At 42.4% G+C, this 22,183-nt stretch overlaps 1 protein-coding gene across 2 annotated transcripts in view; it reads right to left on the bottom strand.

The window, feature by feature from the left end:
• Positions 1 to 504: 504 nt before the first annotated feature.
• Positions 505 to 22,183, bottom strand: part of LOC309648743 (uncharacterized protein) — a 64,679-nt gene continuing 43,000 nt past the window's right edge. Inside the window, exon 3 of one of the 2 annotated variants that reach the window (XM_082437730.1) lies at positions 505 to 13,065. The gene's annotated coding sequence lies outside the window, so the exon portion shown is untranslated. The remainder of the gene's footprint in view (positions 13,066 to 22,183) is intronic. The other variant, XM_082437731.1, reaches the window with a different exon arrangement.

Genomic DNA, 22,183 nt, shown 5'->3' with positions numbered 1-22,183 from the left:
CACCAAGTTGGGATTTTTTTTTTCCTAGATGCTCCTGCCTCTCACACTGCTTCTGCTCTTCAAATATTTGCCTTAAAAATTTTCTCAAAGTAATCAATCAATCGATTGGACACTCAGTGAACTTCTCATTGAGTGAATTGATTCTCAAGTTGACCCATTATTGGCAAATTGATCTCTAAGAGCCCCCTGACCTGGTGCACACACAGGCTTCTGAACAGTTCCTCCCTCCCCCAATCAGAGTTTGAGAGCATCAGTAGGAGAAGTTCCCATAAGCCTCATCCACCTAGCCAGAAGGACTTTGTGTCTGAATATGGGAGAGTTGTCGTTATCCCCCACAGAGCCGCAACGTCCCTCCCCAGCATGGGAGGGAGGCTTTAGTGCTGAAAACTTGCCCGATGTTTGTTTACTGAAATTTGGGCACTTTCTCTGACCTCGCTGGAAAGTCATTACGGAAGATCAGGCTCTTGGCAGGTGCGCACATTACAAGTGACATGCTTTAAAAATACGTCGTGTAAATCAAATGTTGCCATAAAATGGAAATTGCAGCCACAAATTGCATCTTTATTACAACAGTGTCTGATAAATGAGGTGACGTTGACACTATATAACAGGTAACCTGAGAAGTAGAAAGTTACATGTAGAGCATAAAAGATAATTATTTTTCAATCCGCAGTAATACAATATCTCTTATTTTTGCCATCACAGAATCCTACATCAAACCTGGAAAGATTCTTAAGGCCATTATCCAAGCCCTTCATTTTACAGATGGGGAGGCTGAGGCTGACCAGGGGATGAGATCTGCTCAAGGTCACTTGGAGAGAGCCTGGCAGAGTCACTGTTTTGATGTTCACCACCAGGAGGAGGTTCCTTGGCTCTGTCCACTTTCTTTACTGAGTCTGTGAAGACAGGAAATCTCATGAGTCTTTTCCACAGAAGGGTCTGGGGTGAGGGAGGGGGGATTGGGGGAAACAAGGCAGGAGATACATGGCCCCTGTAGTAGAAGCTCGCATGCAGCACAGAGGAGAGATGAGGCTTAAGCCTTGCTTCTGTGACCTTGGTCAAGTCATTCAACCTCACTGAGTTTCCATTTCTTAGTTTGCAAGATGGACCTGATTTCACCTACCTCTCTCACAAAGGTATCATGGAGAATTAAATGAGACATTCTAGGTAAGATAATTAAACAAAGCATTTGACCTATTGAGAGCCAAATTCATGCCATTTTGAACCAGGCTCTACAAAAGGGCCAGCACTGCAGAGAGAGTGAGTGTCGTTGCAGGTCAGGGTCAGACCAAGGGATCACTGTACTCAACAGCTGTATCCTCCAGCCATTGCCCCCAGTGTGTCTCCCCAGAACCTGTGCAGCTCTGCCCCCTCATGCACCCACAGTAACACGATCATTCTTTCCTCCAATTTAGTTACTTGCAATTCCAAAGAACTTCTGATTCCAGAATTTGGAATTCTAAGTCAATTCAGTGGTCCAAGCACACACCTCTAAAATTCTGCCATCACTAATCCCATCTCCCAGAAGGTAAGCTGCCTGAGGGCTGGTGTTTTGATCCTTCATTTCACAAGTTCTGGACATTAATGGAGCACCTTCTTTACGCCAGACCTGAACTAGGCATTGTCGATGCCATAACGCACAAGGAACAAAACAGAAAAACTCCTGCCGTAATAGGCTAAGGCATGCAATTAAGAAGTAGAAAAGTAGAAAAGAAAACCATGATGATGTCAAGGAAATACATACATTGACTGAGGACGTGCATGGCACATGATCGGGTGGTGTTCAGCCGGTATGCACAGATGCAGCTGTCCCAGTGGTGTATGGCTAACATCTGTTTGGATTAACCAGTGATTGTGCCAACGCTGTGGTTAGAAAACTTTAATGCCACCGCTGGTGTGTGGTGTGTCATGAGATAGTCAAGGAAGGCGTCTCCAAAAGCACAGTATTGAGCCAGATCTGAATCGTGAGACATCAGCCTTGAGTAGATCATAGAGAAGAGTGCTCCAGGAGAGAGTACAAGCATGTGCAAAAGACCTGTGGCAGGAAGAAGCTTGGAGTATGAGAGAACCAGAAAGAAGGCAGCCAGGGTGACTGAAGTACAGCAATCATCCAGGTTGGCAAGGTAGGCGTGAGCCATGTACAGAATTGGGGGGTTATTCTAAGTGTGATGGGATTTGCATCTTCATTTTTAAAGGAGCAGCCTGGCTGCCTTTGTAGAGAGGTCACTGTGTATCCTCAGTGCCTAGGATCATGTCTACCACATAGCAGGTGTTGAATAACCTACTACCAAACCTAAGAATGAAAATACCTGTACCCTCTCAGGTGCCAAATGAGGCCACACCCCATCCGAGCTTAGGTTTTTTTTAGATCTTCTCTCTGTGGCCACTACTGAGCAAGAATAAAGTGTTCTTAGCTGCTGCTGGTGCTTGAGCTGTTGTCATGAGCCCCAGCTCATGGACCCTTGAGGCAGACTCAGGGTCCTGCATACCAGAGATCCTTGCTGAGCACCTTGTACTGCTTCCAGGAAGAAATGAGCATCTTACAATTTCCTCACTCACAAACTTTAGCACATAGAAGCCCATGCTGAGGAGCTCCCATTTTTCAGTGGGTCTTTCTGTTATAATGGGAAAATTGGATTGTCATTCAAGAAAAGTTCTGCTTGGCATTGTCATTAGCACCTCTGATTTTGCAATCTGGGGTTTATACGTGATTTTCTCATTTTGCAGATTGTACTGTTGCTTGTCAACAGTGTTTTTCATTGCTTCTCTGAAGTAACTTTTTTCTCTCCCCAGTTCCCCCACCCCCATCCCTTCTCAACATTCCAGAGGGAAGGTCTTTGTAATCCTGCTGGGTCAGTGGGAAACCCTCTGAAAGGAGGCAGGGAGTGCAAAGGAGTCTACACTGAGGCCTTCAGAAAGGTCTAGTGCCATCTGTACTGACATTGTTGGATGTCCAACCAATATCCCTCCCCCTCTTCTCCTTCCTAACAGAATTCATTTTGTTCGGGTGTGCATGCAGCCAAGTGCTTCTTGTGAAACTAATCCCACCACCAGCTCCAGAGATGAGCCTGATTGTTTTCAAAGTAATCCCAAACTCCCTGCAATGATTGGCTTATGAATGGTCATGTGCCCAAATTTGAGCCAATGAAAGGAAAAGAGGAGCTTGGGAGAGAACTTTATCTATTCAACAGATATTTATTATGTGCCTACTATGTTCCAGACACTGCTGTATGTGTGCTGGGCATACAAAACTCATGAAATTAAAAAAATAAATCACTGCCTTTGGGAGGGACACACATAAGATAAATCATAATATATATACACATAATACTTGGCAGTGATGAGTGAAGCAAGGGGATCTAAAGCAGGGAAGACGAGAGAGAGAGAGTCCAGGGGCGGCATTTTTAAATGAGGTCCTTTGGGAAGGCCGCTTGACAGAGGTGAGGGATTCATCCTAGTGAAGTTTGCAAAGAACACTCCAGGCAAAATGTCCTGAAGTGGGAATGGGCTTAGTGTGTTTGGGGAACAACAAGGAAGCCCGTGTGGCTAGAGCAGAGTTGACAAAAGGGACAAGAGTAGGAGAGAAAAGCAAAGACGTGATGCTTGGCCATAACCTGTTGGGCTCTACAGGTCTGAGAAGGACTCTGGCTTTTATACAGAGTGAGACAGGATACACCAGAGGGTTTTGAGCAGAAGTCATGATTTGACTTAAATCTTTGTTTTAACAGGATTGCTTTGGAGAACAGACTGAGAGAAAGCAAAGACAAAAGCTGAAAGAATCCTTCCTCCATCTTCTGGAGGGGCTTCCAGAAGCTCCCTCTCCTCTCCTGTCCTTTGGTTTCATTGTGTGTAGACGTGAGAGGTAGCTGCAGCAGCCTCTCCATACCCACCTGAATATGAAGCCACTCCACAGAGGAGACAGAGCCAGGAGAACTGTGGGGAAATGCAGCAGAACTGCAGAATCTGGTCAACTGTGAAGCTCACTTTGCACCTGAACTTCCATTTTGTGAATCAATAAACATCCTTATTGTTTAAACCAAAGAGAGTTGGGTTCTCTGTTTCTTACACCCAAGAATCTTTCTAACTGATTCATCATCCAGCTTCACTGTCCTTCATCTACTCCATGCATGCTGTGGCTTCCCAGACAGTCTTTACTCGGTTGTGTACAAGGTCTGAATTCAGGAAATGGTGTCACTTTTTTTTCTGTGAAAAGTCCTTCCATGGAATCCTCTGAATTTGGATTCCATGAGCTGTCAGACTCATCACCTATTCCTCAGCATCTGTGTATTAATTCACTCAACATTTATTGAATCTTGTACTGGACTTCACACTGTCCTATATGAGCAAGATCAATCCCAGCTCTCAAGGAGTTGAGAGTGTGTGGAAGAGAGAGAGAACCGATGGTTACATGACACAGTATTAAGTGTTTAAAAAGTGTTCTTTAATGCAGTCCATGCATTAGTAAATACTTCACCCTCTCTGGGCCTCGGTTTGACCTTTTGTAAAATGACACTTTCCAACCCTGAAAGTCCATGGGTCTATGACTGATTGTAGCTTTCCTTTGATGTCAATCTCTAGAGTTAGATTTCTGTAACAGACAGAGAACCAGAGGTTGTGAAGAACCTCTCCATATTTTTTTACTCCTCCAGAGTAAAAACCACAATGACATGGCTCATGATAAAGTACATTTGGCAATACCATGAGCCAAGTCAGGTACTTCCAGATATGCACAATAATATTTTTCACTTTTAGTAATAAGTGTGGTTAACCCATAACAAAGATATTAGTCCTTTCCCCAGTATCAACATCTAATTTCCAGTTTTTCTACATTTCCCCCTTCTTAACCTCTTGCTTTAAGTGATATACCACTATGGTTAAGTCCACCTAGTTTGGAATCAGACTTTCTGTTTAGTACCCTCATTCTTTTTGATACCTGCATATCAATCAATTAATCCTTCTGACTTCCTCCCCCCACCCCGACTCCTTAAAATTCATCCCTGGTTTCAGTGAGACCACTTTTGGGTTTTTATCCTAATATCTCTGGCAGGATACATAAAAGCCAGATAACAGGGGCCACTTCCCAGAGAGGACAAGGGAACTCATAGATCAAAATGGGATAGAAACTGACTTTTCACTATATCCTCCTTTTTCGTACCACTTGAACTTTGCTCCATGTCAATTTTTCAAATAAATAAGTGATTTAAAACATTAAACAAAACACTTTTTTTTATAGTTACAATTTTTTTTTCTGGTGATAAGACAGAGCTGCTCTTTTAGTGCAGGTATTTACAGCTATAAACTTCCCTCTGAGTGCTGCTGCTTTTGGTTCATACCTCTAACTATTTTCTAATTTCCCTTGTGATTTCTTTTTAGACCCAGTGGTTGATTAATTTTCACATTATTTGTGAATTTTCCAGTTTTCCTTCCATTTGTGACTCCTAGCTTCATTCCATTGTGGTTGCAGAAGACACTAGTCTTTTCAATGCATCAAGACTTGTTTTATGGCCTAACATGTGGTCTGTCCTGGAGAAAGTGCACCTGAGAGCTTGGGTGGAGTGTTGTGTCTGTTGTTCATGTTGTTTCATTGTTGATTTTCTGTCCAAGTAAGATCCTGCAAGTCAAAAGGAAAAAAGTAAATGGATTAATGCCTCCATTCAAAGAGCAGAGACTGGCAGAATGGATTAAAAAATCATGATCCAACTACAGTAAGTTACTCACTATAGACTCAGAAGTTGAAAGCAAAGGGATGGAAAAAATATCCCAAACAAATATTGATAGTAACCTAAAGAGATCTGGGTTAGCTATGCTGACATCAGAAAAACACTTCTAAATAGCATGTAGATCAAAGAAGAAATCTCAACATAAATTTTTTAATATTTTAACTAAATGAAAATACAGCTTATCAAAATTTGTAGGATACAGAGAAAATGGTTCTTGGAGGGAAATTTATAGCAATGAATGCACATATTAGAAAAGAAGAAGGATCAAAAATCATTATTCTAACCTTACACCCTAAGACACTAGAAAAAGAAGTGCAAATTAAATCTAAAGTAAGCAGAAAAAAATAATGAAAATTAGAGCAGGAATCAATGAAATTAAAAACATGAAATCAATATAAAAAATCAACAAAACCAAAGCTGTTTATTTGAAAAGATCAGTAAAATCAGTAAGCCTCTAGCTAGATTAATTAAAAAAGAGAGAAGCTACAACTTACTAATATCATAAATGAATGAGTGGTCATCACTATAAATCCTATGGACATTTAAAAGATAATAAAGGAATATTAAGAACAACTTTCTGTCCATAAATTTGATAACATAAAATTTGGACCAATTCCGTGAAAGACACAATCTGCCAATACTCACACAAGAATACATAGAAAATCTGATTAGGTCTATATTTATTAAAGAAATTGAATCAATAACTAATAACCTTTAATTAATTAATAAACAGAAAATTAATTACAATTAATTAATAATCCAGGCCCAGATTGATTCACTGGTGAATTCCACCAAACATTTAGAAAGGGATTATACCAATTTTCTACAGTCTCTTCCAGAAAATAGGAGCAGAAGGAATACCTCCTAGCCCATTCTATGAGGCCAGCATTACCCTAATATCAAAACCAGACAAAGACATAAGAAAACTACAGACCAGACTCTCTCAAGAACATAGACACAAAAATCCTCAACAAAATATTAGCAAATTGAATCCAACAAATAAAAAGAATTAAACACCTAGACCAAGTGGGATTTATCCCACATATGCAAGAATTGTTCATCATTAGAAAATTAATTAATGTAATTTATTACATCAATAGCTAAAAAAGAAAAATCACATGATCATATCAATAGATACAGAAGGTGCATTTGACAAAAATTCAACATCAATTCATGGTAAAAACTCTCAGAAAACTAGGAGTAAAGGGGGAAACTTTCTTAACTTGACAAAGAACATCTACAAAAAACCTACCACTAACATCATACTTAATGATGAGAAACTTGAAGCTCTCCCACTAATAAAAGGAACAAAGCAAGAATGTATTCTATCATGACTGTTTTTCCACAATATACTGGAAGTCCTGATATTGCAATAAGACAAGAAAAGGAAACAAAAAGTACACAGAATGGGAAGGAAGAAATAAAACTGTCTTTGTTCACAGAACACAATCATCTAGGTAGAAAATTCAAAAGTTTCAATAACCAAAAAAAACTTCCTTGAACTAATAAGTGATTATAACAAGGTTAACATACAAAAGTTAATTGTGTTCCTACATACCAGCAATGAACAAGTAGAATTTGAAATTAATAACAAATTGCCATTTTCATTAGAGTCCCCAAAAATAAAATACTTAGGGATAAATCTAACAAAATATGTGCAATGTCTAAATGAGGAAAACTACAAAATTCTGATGAATGAAATTAAAGAGGAACTAAATAAATGGAGAGATATTCCAGGTCCATAAGAAGACTAAATATTGTCAAGATGTCATTTATTCCCAAATTGATCCATACGTTCAATGCAATACCAATCAAAACCCCAGCAAGTTATTTCATGGACACCAACAAACTGATTCTAAATTTTATAAGACGAGGCAACTCAATATTAAAGAGAAGAACAAAATCAAATGATTGACACTACCCAACTTTAAGACTTATTATAAAACTACTACAATTAAGACAGTGTAAAAAATTAGACAAATAGATCAATGGAGCAGGATTGAAATCCCAGAAATAACCCACATAAACATAGTCAACTAATCTTTGACAAAGGAGCAAAGGCAATGCAATGGAGCAAAGGTAGTCTTTTCAACAAATGGTGCTGGAACAATTGGATATCCACATACATAAAAATGGATGTAGACACAGACCTTATACCCTTCACAAAAATTATCTCAAAGGGACTATACACCTAAATGTAAAATACAAAACTCCTAGAAGATAACATAAGAGAAAACCTAGATGATCTTGAGTATGGCAATGACATTTTAGATACAACACCAAAGACAAGGTCCATGAAAGAACCGATAAATAAGACCATTAAAATCAAAAACTTCTGCTCTGTGAAAGACAAGAGAACAAGAGAAGACAAGCCAGTCTGGGAGAAAATATTTTCAAAAGAAACATCTGATAAAAGACTTATCCTATATGCACAAAGAACTCTTAAAGCTCAACAAAAAGAAAACAAACAGCCCAATTAAAAAATGGGCCAAAGACTTTAGCAGACATCTTACCAAAGAAAATATACAGATGGAAAGTAAGCATATGAAAAGATGTTCAACATCACATGCCATTAGGGAACGTAAAATTTTTTTAATAATGAAATACTACTACACACATATTAGAATGGCCAAAATTGAAAACACTGACAACCCTAGATGCTGGCAAGGATGTGGAGCAATAGGAACTCTCATTCATTGCTGGTAAAATGCAAAAATAGTACAGCCACTTTGGCAGACAATTTGACAGTTCCTTACAAAACTAAACATACTCTTACCATAGATCCAGCGATCATGCTCCTTGGTATTTCCCCAAATAAAATGAAAATTTATGTCCACACAGAAACCTGTACATGGAAGTTTATAGCAGTTTTATTCATAATTACCAAAACTTGGAGGCAACCTAGAAGTCCTTCAGTAGATGAATGGTTAAATAAACTGTGGTACATCCAGGCAATGGAATATTATTAATTGCTTTTAAAAAAAAAAAGAGCAATCAAGCCAGGAAAAGACATGGAGGAACCTTAAATGTATATTACTGAGTGAAAGAAGTCAATCTGAAAAGGCTGCATACTCTGATTCCAACTACGTGCCATTCTGGAAAGGGCAAAACTATGAAGACAATAAAAAGATTAGTGGTTGCCAAGGGTTAGGAAGGAGGAAAGGAACGATGAATAGGCAGAGCACAGAAGTTTTTATGGCAGGGAAACTATTCTGCATAATAATATAATGGTGGATACATGCCATTATACATTTGTCTAAACCCGTAGATTGTACAACACCAAGAGTGAACCTGAAAGTAAACTATGGACTTTGGGTGATAATCATGTGTCAGTGTAGGTTCATCAAGTGTAACAAATGTACCACACTGGTACAGAACGTAGATAATGGGAGAGGTTGTGTAGGGACAGGGAATATATGGAAATTCTCAGTACTTCACACTCAATTTTTCTGTGAACTTAAAACTGCTCTAAAAAATGAACTTTATTAACTTTAAAAAAAACTAATAGGGCCACAAAAAGAACATCGTTTGTAATGCTAGGGATCCTGAATTCCACTCCTTACTGTGACCCCCCCCACCCCCACCTATCCAGGTCCTTGTGCAGAGACCCAGGTCCAAAGAGGTCATTCTGCTTTGGCCCAGGATGCAGTGACTGAGCAGAACTGGTTCCTTGTGTAAAATCAGGCACTTTGTTCTGATTGCCCACTCTTATAGCACACTTCCAGACTATTTTGCTTGTCTCTAAGTCCATAAACCACCAGCATTAAGATAATGAGGCTTAGGAAAATATAACTCCTTAAAAATGATGTAGCCTCTCAGAAACAGTCTTAATGGCAGGAATTTTTTAAAAAATTAACTTCAATGCTCCAAGGCATCAGAGTTTATCTGGATTTTATGGCAATAGAGTCACCATCTCCTCTTGCACAGAACATAGAGCTTCAATAATAGAATCTCGTGCTATTCAAGCACCATCATCATCATGGCCATCATCGTAATCATCATCATCATCCTAACATTTTGGAGCACTTATTATGTGCCAGGTGCACTGTCAAGCATTTTGCATATATTATCTCATTTAATCTTCATAACAGCTCTATGACATACTTTGTGGGAAAGTGATGAAACTAGGATTACAACCCAATCAATTCAATTCCAGAACAAATATTCTTAACCATGGAATCCCCAGGCCAAACTGAGAGCTACAATATCTGGCTTCCTGAGTCCTAGGGAAGGTCCTACTGGGAGCTCACTCGGGATCCTTCAGTCTGAGCACGCCTTTACATTCCAACAAAAATTTCAGCATACCTGGGAACACACAGGTTGAATCACCACACATGACCCCAAGCTTACTGGTGCCTGTTGGAGGTGAGAGACCCATCTGTGTCAGCTAAACAGAGAGAAGATGGAAGATGTATCTGTTTATTTTGATAAATGTAAATGAATTCTATTACTTGTCAAAATGTTATCAGGACCCCAGTGAAATGAGCTCTGAGTTTTTTTCCCCCTTTCAGGGTGAAGGGAGAGAAGTGGGAGAGAAATGAATGCTCAAGACAGATTGCTTTGATTTGAAATGAAAACAAACAACTTTAAAAAAAAAAAGAAAGGCTTTCATTACATTGGAGACCTTGGCATTCTTGCAGATACGTTCATGAATTAATCATTAAAATCCTGAAATGTAGAATAAATCATGTGGCTTTCAAGGCCAGACCACGATAAAGGGGGCCTCAAACAGTTATTAAGACACAGCACTCTAAGCTGCTACAGCCTAGAATGACTTTTCTCCAGGAATAAAGTGGGTGAGATGAGTGAGTATGTGTGTGTGTGTGTGTGTGTGTGTGTGTGTAAGGCAGCCCCAGGGTCCCAGGCTGGAACTGTGTGCAAACCAGCTCCAACCGTGTGTCACCACACATTAGCGCTATTTAATATCTGCTAATGGAATGGCTCTGTCTGGCGTCGACAGCAGGATCAAAAGAGGGCCATGCAGCTTTTACATTATTAGCACTAATTAGGTAAATCAAAGAGGAGGAGGGCAAAGAGACCAGAGAATGTATTAGAAGGAAAGCAAGGGGATCACTACCTACCTCGTAGTGTCAAGATCGAGGTACCAAACAGGCAATTAGTGCGGAAGACCCTTCCTGAGTGAGGAGAGAATGAGCAAGGCCCGCCCGGGGAAAAGGAGGATGGCTTCATTACAGTGACTCCCTAATTAAAATGTGAGGGTTGCTGATCATTGCATAATTAAATGTGGTGGCAGGCGGTAGCAGTCAGTTATCCAGGAGTTTCTGGGCTCATGTTACTAAAGCCCCCTTCATGGGCTCCTTCACCGCCCTCCAGCAAGAGAGTCCTGGAGCTGTCCGTGGTCCTGACAGACGTCTGACTTCTAACAGTCTTGTTAGAGTGAAAGTGCTTCGAAGGGGCTTTTCTCCTAACTGCCCCATGACCGCTTTACCAGTCCTGAGAACCACTCTGATTTTCTCTGTAACCCATTTTCAAACTATTCAGGAAAAAGAAAATGGGAAGGTGGGATTGGAAAAGACACCAAGCTTAATTAACTCCCAGCCACTGCATTCTCTATATAAAGTTGCTGAAGCTCAGGTTGACTCCTGCTGGCGTAACCTTTACCTCTCTTCTGTTTTGCCTGCTAGGAGGAAACTCTACTTCCTTAAGAGCTTGACTGGGAGCTAATCTCAGGTTTGACACGAAAACTAAGGCTACTGAGCACAGTGCCATATCTACTCAGAAATATTTGCAGGTGTGAGAGGGTAACAGCTTGGTGGATTAGATATATAGTTCCATACCAGGAAAGAAGCGTCTTTCAGTATCAGAGGTTGAGTGTGATGAGTTCCTGGGGAAGTCATACTGGGAGAGCCTTATCTTCTTGGACCTTTAGGAGTGACTTGATTTTAATTCTTCCCCCTCAGGCTTTTTAATCTACTCTTTTCCATCTCTTTATCCTCTCCTGTTCCCTCTCTCTCTCTCCTCTTTATCCTCTTTCCTTTCTTCCATGTCTTCTCTCTCACATTTCTACTTGCTCTTCTCTTTCTTCCTCCCAGCTCTCTTCTTTCTCTGTGTCTATTTCTCCCTTCTTTCATGCCCCTGTGCTGGGTCCCACTATCATATTACTACTATAACTAGAACAAACGTGAAGTTTCCATTCACTCACTCTTTTATCTTTATCTATAGACTCCTTGGCTTAGCTCATTTTTATTAGAATGGCCCAAATTACAATTAGAATGGCCCAAATCTTGAACAAAGGCTGGAATGATCTTTGAAAGGAAATCTAGATCCTCAGGAGCAATGACAGAAAGTAAGCATATTAGTATGGGTCTGGCTGCAGTAACAAATAGACACAATCATGTAATGATTCAACACAATAGAATTTTATTTCTACTCGATAAAATAGAAATAAGCAGTCTATTTTATTTCTGATAAATAAAACACCACAGTCTAGGTCAGGGAGTGGTCTCTTCTCCACACAGTTATTCAAAGACACAGGCTAAGAGTGGTTTTGACATCTTCAATGGATGGCTCCCAAGACATCCAAAAAAGGGAAACAAGTAAAGAGTGGGAGTGGGAGATTTGGGGGGCAGACCTGGGAGTGCCACACAACTGTAAGGGATGCTGGAAAATATATTAAACCACGTGCCATAAAGAGGAGAAAACAGATATTGGTGACCATTTAGCAGTCTCTGCCATATGAGAGACGGGAAAGAGTCATAGGCAGAAAAGGAAACACTGAGCCAAGAGTTATATCCACACAACAGGAGAGAAGCAAGTCTTGACACAGAACTCATCCTGGAAAAGGGTGGTGTATAACCAGAGGTATACGCCAGAAAATGTAGAACCAGAGGCCCACTTCTGCTCAATCAGGATTCTCTTAAGGGCATAGGATTCAGTTTCAGAATCAGTCAGACATGGAATGAAATACAAATCCACCTCTTTCTGAGTATGTGATCTTTTTTTTTAATTAATTAATTTATTTATTTATTTGGCTGCATCAGGTCTTAGTAGCGGCACACGGGATCTTCATTGCAGTGCACAGGATCTTCATTGCGGTGCACAGGCTTCTCTCTAGTTGTGGCACGAGGACTCAGTAGTTGTGGCACGCAGGCTCTCTAGTTGTGGCCTATGGGCTCTAGAGCTCATGGGCTCTAGAGCACATGGGCTCAGAAGTCACGGCACACGGGTTTAGTTGCCCCGTGTGATGTGACATCTCAGTTCTTTGACCAGGGATTGAACCTGCATCTCCTGCATTAGAAGACAGATTCTTAACCACTGGACCACCAGGGAAGTCCCTGAGTATGTGATCTTGAATAAACATTTCCATGAATCTCAGTTTCATCATCTGTAAAACAGGAGAAAAATATTGCTTACTCCAGGTGGTGTCCCTGAAGATTACACAATATAAAAGATGCTAAATTCTTAGCATGGTATCTGGCACATAGTAAGTACTCAATAGATGGTAACTGCTTATACTGTTACCATGCTCACCCCTGCTGCCATATTATTGTTCTTATAGTTTCTTCTATCTGTCATGGGTGTTCCCTATTCATTTCCCCACCTAATCCGAGTCACATCTTCTCCATGAAGTCTTTCCCTCATATAGCGTTCCCAATGACTTGCCTGAACTCTATGCCACCCAACTGAGCACTTTATTAAGGTTTGTCCACTATGAATGTAAGTCCGTGAGGTTCAGGATATTATTTATACTGTTTATTTGATGTATCTCAGAACCAAGTACAATGTCTGGTATATAATAGGTGTACAACTATTATTACTGTTAAATGAATATTCAGTGAATATGAGAGACACTCATGTTAAAGAGCCTGATGCATGCCCTCTGTAGACACAGAATCATATTGCTTTGAGGTTATTCTCTAATTTTCCATGTCAGTTAGTCTTGTCTTCCTGATGAAATTGAATTCACGGTAGCCAGGGTGATCTTTTTAAAATGTAAATTGGATCCTTTCATTCCTCTGGTGACCCCCTCCAATAACTTCTCATCATCCTTAGAATAAAACCCAAACTCCTCACTGCAACATATAAGGTCCTGTAAGACCTGGCCCTGTCACCGTCTCTATCCTTTTATCTTACTTTCCTTCTCCATCACTACCCTCAAGCCCCATAGGCTTTCTTCCTATTCCTTTAATACATCAAGACTGTTCCCATCTCACGGGCTTTGTACTAATTATCCTCTAATATATGTACTAATATACTCCGGAGATACTTTCCCCAAGCATATTCTCAAAGCTGAGTCCTGCCTCATTATTCAGGACACAGCTCAAACATTACCCTCTCGGAGAGGTCTTCTGGCAACACTGTGTAACTTAATTCTCCTTCCATGAGTCACACACTGTCTTGGGTTGGATTCTCCAGGAAACAGACTCTGAGTTGGAGACCTGTTTGCAGAAAGTTTATGGGCCTCCCTTGGAACCAGCACTTGTTATGGGTGAAGGGAACAGGACAGAGCAAAAGGAGGAGTTAAGCTTAGATACATTCACAGCAACGACCTCAAGTGATCCCACTGGGAGCCCTGGAGCTGAGCCAAGGGGGCTGGGCTTTGGACTTCTGCCCTGCTCGCCCGCCCTTGGATGCAAGCTACCCTCATGAAGGAGACGTGACCTTGGGAAAGGCAGCTCTCTCGTGGAGGGAGGTTTCCAGAGAGTGATTTGGCTGAGAGCCATCAGCCACCAACACTCCCAACAAATGGGAAGTGAGTGCCTATGTCCTAAAGGGGGTGTGTTTGTGACACGTCATAGCATCTGCTACATTGCACTCATTGTGCTGCTCAGATCTGCTTCCTTCATTTGCTCAGTTCTGGGAACAGCTTCCCTAGGATTCTGGTTGGTCTCTTTTGGGGGCAAACTTCCAAGAGAGGATTCATGGGATCATCTGAGCCCCCACCACCACAGCTAACCTCTGGGTCACCTTCTTCTCCGACCCATTCTGGATCCCCCTTCCCCTCACAACAAGCATGCTGGTCTTCATGGCTTACCTGGTGGCAGGTCTGAGCCACCATCATCATGCCCTTCTTGGGCCATGGCTGCTGCATTTACCCATCTACTTACAAAATTGGACAAGAAGTGCCCCCATGGATCACCTGGGTGACAAATATATTCTTCCCTGCCCCCATTATTCAATAGCAGCCTACCTCCTATTGACGATCAGAGTTACGTACCAGGAGCCTGAAGTGACCAGGTGGCAGCTACACCTTGAGGTGTACGTGACTCTAGCTGTGGCCCCCCTGTTGGCAAAACCCCTCTCTGGGAACCAGGACTTCTAAGCCCACAGAGCTCAGATTTGCTGAATAAGTGCATCACCCCTGAAGGGAGACATCTGGGTAGCACATCACAAACCCCACTACACAATCTGTCACACAAAACCCCACCTTAGTTTCCTGCACAGCACACTTCTCACATCCTCCATTTATCTTGTTCATTTTGCCTGTGTTCTGCCTATCTCTGGTTCCAGAATATAAGGGCTTTTTTGTTCCATCTCTCAGCGCCAAATACAGTGCCTGCCTCACAGTGGATGTCCAGTCAATACTTGTTGAGGGAGTGAATGGCGGAGTGATTGAACTGAGTGACATGGTTACAAAGTCCTCAGAGGCGGGCTGTGTTTCCTGCTGTTCTTGGAGCACAGAGCAGTGACTCAGAGAATATTTGACTGACCGGCCCATCCCCTCTCACAGGTCACTTACAACTCTCCCCGAGTGTGAGAGGCCTTCCTAACACAATCGCAGGCTATTTTTAGTCTGCTTCTTCCTCTCTGGTCTATTAAGGTGGTGAGAAGAGGCTGGCTACCTGGGGCTTGCAGTAGCTCTAAAGAAAACCAATCTTCCTCTCTCTGGAAAACCCTAGGAGGTGTCCTGTATACCAGGCTCCAGGGCGACAACTGCCCAGGTTGTGTTAGCTGAGAGTCTTGTGATTACATTTTTCGTTTTCTCACCGGGGGTACCATGGAAGTGATTACTGAGGTATACACAGCAGCTGGAGTCTCTCCTCCCTCCCACAGACACACAAACATGAGCCTCTCCCTTTTCTCTGATGGTTCCATTTTCTCTCATTAGACGACTTTCTGGGGCCTTAGGAGATTTCTCTGGTGTAGACTCTAAGGGCCCTCTTCCAGCTAATTAGATTGTGAGCTGAAAGGCTGACTGTGGACTGCTTTAATAATCTTCTGTTCAGGGCTTTACATGCTCATCTAGTTTGACTATTGGAGAGGAAATTCTTTTCTTCTTAAAGAGAGAGAGACAGCAAGGAAGATCGTGTGAGGAAACAGGTTTTCTCCTTGAGACTCTATCAGCACCAAGGGCAGATGTAATGAAGCCCTTCCCACGGAGGTTTTAGAGGATCTGTGTGTGGCTTGGAAAGAAAACTCTAAATCACTGGTTGTAACCTTTCTCAATTATGAGTCACTGCCATGATTCCCTTAGGGGAGGAAGGAGGGAAGGACCATCCTTTTTATAGGTGAGGAGAAGCCTCAGAGACACAGACTAATGCAATGGCTCTGAAATCAGTGGCCACACCCCTTACTAGCTGTGGGACCTCTCTTGCAGGGATTTGGAACACCCTGGATGTGAAACCTAGCTTCACCACTTACAGCTCTGTGCCCTTGAACAAGTTCCCTAATTCTGTAAACCTAGGTGCCTTCTTCTGTCAAATGGGGATAATAATAATACCTTTAGGGTGTGTTCAGAGCATTCAATTAGAAAATAAATGCAAGTGCTAAGAACAGTGCCAGAAATATAATAAGTGCTCAAAAATGGTAGCTACTACTATTATATTCGTAATCTGTAAAATGGGGATATTAATAGAATCTGCCTCCTGGGGTTGGCTGAAAGGCTTAAACAAGATGATGTATGTAGTAATGTGATCAGTGCCTGGCACAGTATGTGTCTTAGCTTGGGCTTAGCTTCTCATTTTGCCATGACAAAATACCACAGATTAAGTGGCTTTACAGAACAGAAATTTGTTTTCTTACAGTTCTGGAGGCTGGAAAATCCAAGATCAAGTTTCCAGCAGGATTCAATTCCTGGTGAGGACTCTCTTCCTGGCTTGCAGATGGCTACCTTCTCTCTGTGCCCTCATATGGCAAAGAGAGAAAGACACACACACACACACACACACACCACACACACACACACAGGCAGAGACAGAGAGAGGCAGACAGAGACAGAAAGAGAGACAGAGGCAGAGCTAGAGACATAGTGTATGAGTTCTCTGGTGTTTCTTTTTATAGGGACACTAATCCTATTAGATCAGGGACCCACCTTTATGACCTCATTTAACCTTAATTACCTCCTAAAGACCCTCTCTCCAGAGACAGCCACATTGGAGGTTAAGGCCTCAACATATGAATTTGAAGGAGCATACAATTCAGTCCACAGCAGTATGTACTCATGACAATCCCATGCTGCAGATACAGAAACACGATGTAGAGAAAGGTCAAGTAACTTGCCCAATATCACACAGCTAGTGAGTGGCCCAGCCACATGTCAACATTGTCTCTTTTCCTGCCATTCTCTTGTCCTGCTCCTTACCTAGAAGCAAACTCTTGAGGGCAGGAACTGTGGCTTACTCCTTTTGGCACCCTAGCAGTTTTCTTAGAAGGTAGCATCCATCAAAGCCTTGGGAACTAGAGAATGAATGAATGGTCTGAACATTGGTTTAGCAGCTGCCTGGATCATCCAGATGAGACACGTCATTTATTCACCCGCCGAGGTGTCCCTTCTCATGTCATTCTCCATTGGCCTCAAAGATGGCCATGACAGATGACATCCATCCTCAGCAGCAAAACCTTCAGAAGATTTCAAACTGACTTGACTGCAACCATCAACTGCCCTTCCCCCAGCTCCACGTGACCGTGCTTATACACAAACCCACGCTCCGAGCTGATGGGTGGGGTTAACAAGAATCAGCAGCAACAAAGGTAATGATGTCTATAGCTCCTTGAGCGCTTAGTAGGTATCAGGCTTGTACCAAATACACCTTATTTATGCAGTATGTTCTATAATCGTTCCCCTCTTGTAAAGGAGGAAACTGAGGATCATGTTATCTTCCTGATGTCACACAGCAGGTAAGAAAAGGAGCTGGGATTTGGACCTAGTTTCGTCTGGCTCCAAGGCTCATTCTGTTAACCAAAGGTCACAAACTGGAGGCCACAGGCCTAAAAGGCCACCAGCTATGTTTTGTTTGACCTGCAGTGGGGTTTTTTTAAATTTTTTAATCTAGAGGGCAACATTTTAAAATGTCTATTTCGCCAAATAAAATATGTTTTTTTAGCTTCTCTTGGAAATAATCAGATCTGGTAACTAGAGCCCACATTCCTGCTTGGCAGAGCTGAATAGAGGCTGCTCCCATGAACGGGGCACTCCCTCTACAGTTTGCCCCAAGCCCACCACTCCTTTTTGTCTTACCCCAGCCCGTTTTTGCTCATTTGTTTTACTTTTCTAGCCCCTCTGTGCAACCTCTATGCTTGCAACCTCTGTATCACCCACTAAGCCAGAGCCCCCCCTTGGAACTAAGATTGTCCCTCCCACCAGGGAAGATAACATGGCAGCATCCAAATGATGTGAATAATAATAATGTATTGATGTTCCACATTTTACATAGTACTCCTGCATCCATTATCTTATTTAATCTTCAAAACAATAAATATTTCCTGGGTAACTGATCTGGGCCAAGGCCTGCTGCCAAGTACAGGAGGGGCAAAGAGAAATACAGCCTGGTGTCAGCCTCCCAAAAGCCCACAGCCTTGCAAGAGAGACAAACCACCAAAACTGCAGGCCAGTATGATCACAGAAGACATCCGTACCCAGCAAAGGGAGGTCCAGAGAGGCAGCAGCTGGCTGCCCAGGGAAGCTGAAAGGGCTTCATGGAGTTGATATTCCTGCTGCATCCTGAGGGATGAACAGGACTGGGCAATGAGAAGGGGTGAGCGTAACTTCCAGCAAAGGAACAGCAATGACAAGAAGCCAACGCTCCTCATTTTCAAGACATGAGTTACTCGTAGGACAAAGGCCAAAATCCTAAAGGACATGGCCCCGCCCACATCTCAAACCCTGCCCCTGCTCATACCCTCCAGCCACACTTGCTTCCACCTGACCTAGGGACTTTGCACGTGATGCTTCCGCATCCGGGATGTCTTCTCCTACTCTGTCACCCTTCAGATCTCATCCTATTCATCACCTCCTCTGGAAAGTTTACCCTGGTGCCTCTGACTAAATCAGGTCCCTCCTCAAACTCAGAAATTTCCCTTCATGGCATGTGTCATAGTTTATAATTACATATTTGAGACACTGTTTCATTAACGTCCATTTCCCTTGTGACAAGACTGAAATATTGGTCCTAATTCTTTAACTCTACCCGCGTCTGCACCCTTTGTTATGTGATTTTGCATCCCCTGACTTGGGGCTCAGCCACATGACCTATTTTGGTGAATGGAGGGAAGTGATGGAGACTCAGTTTCGAGCCTAGACCTTGAGGTATTTTGTGCTTCTACCATCAGCATGCAAAGAATGTGCCCAGCTATTCCACTGGCACAAGGAGGATGGGAGTCATGAGGATTGGACCCAGACTTGACCTGCAACTTAGAACGGCCCTGACGAGCCCAGCTAGATCAGCCAAACTTGAAGCCAACACATAGATACAGAGGCATAGCAAAATAAATGCTTATTGCTGCATGCCACTGAAGTGTTAGAGCTGTTTATTACACTGCACTAGCAGGCTGATACACCCTACTATGTGCTAAGCTCCATTTAAGCATAAATCACATTTTTGTTCAACACCGCATCCTTACCACATAACAAGAGTGGACCCTTAATAAGTATCAATATTTGCTAAATGGATGGATGATTAGTGGACCAAGTCACATCAGCAGTGAGAGAGACCTGAACTGCCAGGGGGCTTTCAACAAAACACAGTACACCTCCAGTCAGCCAGTGTGGCCCAAGCTTCTCGCAGATAAGCAAAGAACTGGGTAGATAGAGACTCTACCTGTGCCTGCTCTTCTCCAAGCCCTCTTCCTCCAGAACTTCAAGGCTTGGAGAAGAGGCTTACAGCAGAATGAGTGCTCGTACCCTTAGAAAATTAAGACATCTCTACAGTCATCAAAATCTATTTATCAATCAGCAGCCTGAGTCTGACTTGGTACCTACAAATTATCTCCCAAGCTGCTTGTCTTCATCTGGGTCAACTCCGAGAGACCACGAGTAAATGGATGATGACGATGATTGTCTTTAATAAAAACACTAATAAGTGTGGGCTAGCCCCTGTGTTCCACCAGGTTCTCTACTTTCATTCCTTGCCATAATTAAGTGAGGTTTGTCCTATTTTACAGATGAGAAATCTGAGCTTCAGAGAGGTTTGTTAGCTTACCCCAGAGCACACAGCTAGCAAAAATCTGGAAGAATTCCAAACTGAGTGATCCATGTCCCTAACCACTGAGCTATGCTGCCTCGGCAATGATTCAGGAGCCGCAAGAGAGTCCCAGCCCCAGCCCACATGATCCACCCCGTCCATGTGGGCTCGGGCAAGGCTCTTCCTGTCTCTGAGTGTGGTTTCCTTCTCGGTTAAGAAGTCTGAAGGACTTCCCCAATGTGGCTGCCCTTGGCCTGTGGTCTGAATTACCCTTCCTTCACCTACCCCAGCTGCCTTCCCCCGAGAGCGTCCCATTAGGACGAGCAGGACCCCACATTCTCAGACACTGCGGCTGGCGACTGGCACAGCCTTTCCTGGAGACAGATGCGCAGGGTGTTATCAAAAGCCTTAAAAATACTCCTGGCATTTCCCTGAGAGAAGGATCAAAAGTAAGAGCACAAGTGCTCATGAGCCTGAATGTTCACATCAGCATTATTTGCAATAAGGGAAACCCAGAAACAACCTAGATATCCATTCATAGTGGATTGGTTAAATAAACTGTGGCATGTCACTCAGCAGGAATATCACACAGCCTTTAAAAACTGAAAAATGGCTCATTTACAATGTTATTCTTTACAGTATTATTTGAAAAGGGTGAATATTAAGGAAAATATTCAAATGTCTATCAATAGTGACTGGTTAAATAAATTGCAGCATATTCATATAATGGATTACTATAGCATGACAAAAAGAAATGAGGAAGTTCTGCATACACTTGATGTAGAAAGTTCTCTCAGAAACATTGTTCAGTGAAAAAGGAAGATTTATAGTGTGGAACAATGATTATAATGTGCAACCTTTTTTTACATTTCTTTTTTTTTTTAATTAATTTATTTTTGGCTGCATTGGGTCTTCGTTGCCGTGCATGGGCTTTCTTTTTAGTTGCGGTGAGCAGGGAGCAGGGGCTACTCTTCATTGCCGTGTGCGAGCCTCTCATTGTGGTGGCCTCTCTCGTCTTGGAGCACCGACTCTAGGTGCGCGGGCTCTAGAGCGCAGGCTCAGTAGTTGTAGCGTACGGGCCCAGCTGCTCTGCAGTATATGGGATCTTCCTGAACCAGGGCTTGAACCCGTGTCCCCTGCATTAGCAGGCGGATTCCCAACCACTGCGCCACCAGGGAAGCCCCAGTGTGCAACCTTCTGCAGAAAAATTAAAACCTATATGCATACCACCTTGTATCATCACAAGGAGACTCTGGAAAGAGATCCAAGAAATGAGCAAGAGTTTTTGGTGACAGTAGTCAGAATGGGGACAGGAATGAACAAAAGCTCCTCGCCGTAAACCTTGTTATTTTTTAACCATGTGGATGAATTACTTAGTTGCAAAATTAAATATCTGAAATTCTAAGTTGTGTTTTAGAAGTATATTTAACCACATGTGGAGACACTTATAATAGATTGTTAAAGAGCAGAAGCAGTTTACAGTAGAGGATGTCTGACCCTGAGCAGGTCGCATGTCTCTGAGCCCCAATTTTCTTATCTATAAAATGGCAAAATCGATACCCACCTCACAAGGCTATGGCGAGGTTAAAATAAGATCAGAGGAAGTAAACCGTGTTAACAAAACACGCAGTTGATATTAAATAACTACAGCTACTAATGATCATAAAAACAGCACTGGGCTTACGTGTGGTTAAACATGGTGGTGGATGCAGGTGGTTTTTATTTTCTTCTTTGTTCTTTTCTAGATTTTTCAATTTTGCCATAAAGAACATACATTCCTTTCAGAGAACAATGGAAATATTATTTGCAAGGTGACAGAAAACAATATTTAAAGTATTTTTCATAGCCCTCCCCAGCCCTGTCCCAAGGTTACTAGAAGGTTCCTGAGGGGGTCTGTGCAGGCGGGTCAGCAGGGCATGGATGGCACTCATTGGGAAAGCTCTGAACTGTGGGGTCACAGGCAACTGAAGGGACCACCTAACAGTCCATCTAGCGGGAAGCCCCACAGGTGAGGATGCAGAGCCCTGAAGGTGAGGACACTGCCCCAGCTTGGAATTTTGCCATTTGCAGCAAACATGGATGGACTTGGAGGGTATTGTGCTA

This window comes from Balaenoptera physalus (assembly GCF_965194825.1).
Source record: "Balaenoptera physalus genome assembly, chromosome: 19".
NCBI lineage: Eukaryota > Metazoa > Chordata > Mammalia > Artiodactyla > Balaenopteridae > Balaenoptera > Balaenoptera physalus.
This window is presented reverse-complemented; position numbering and strand designations above follow the sequence as displayed.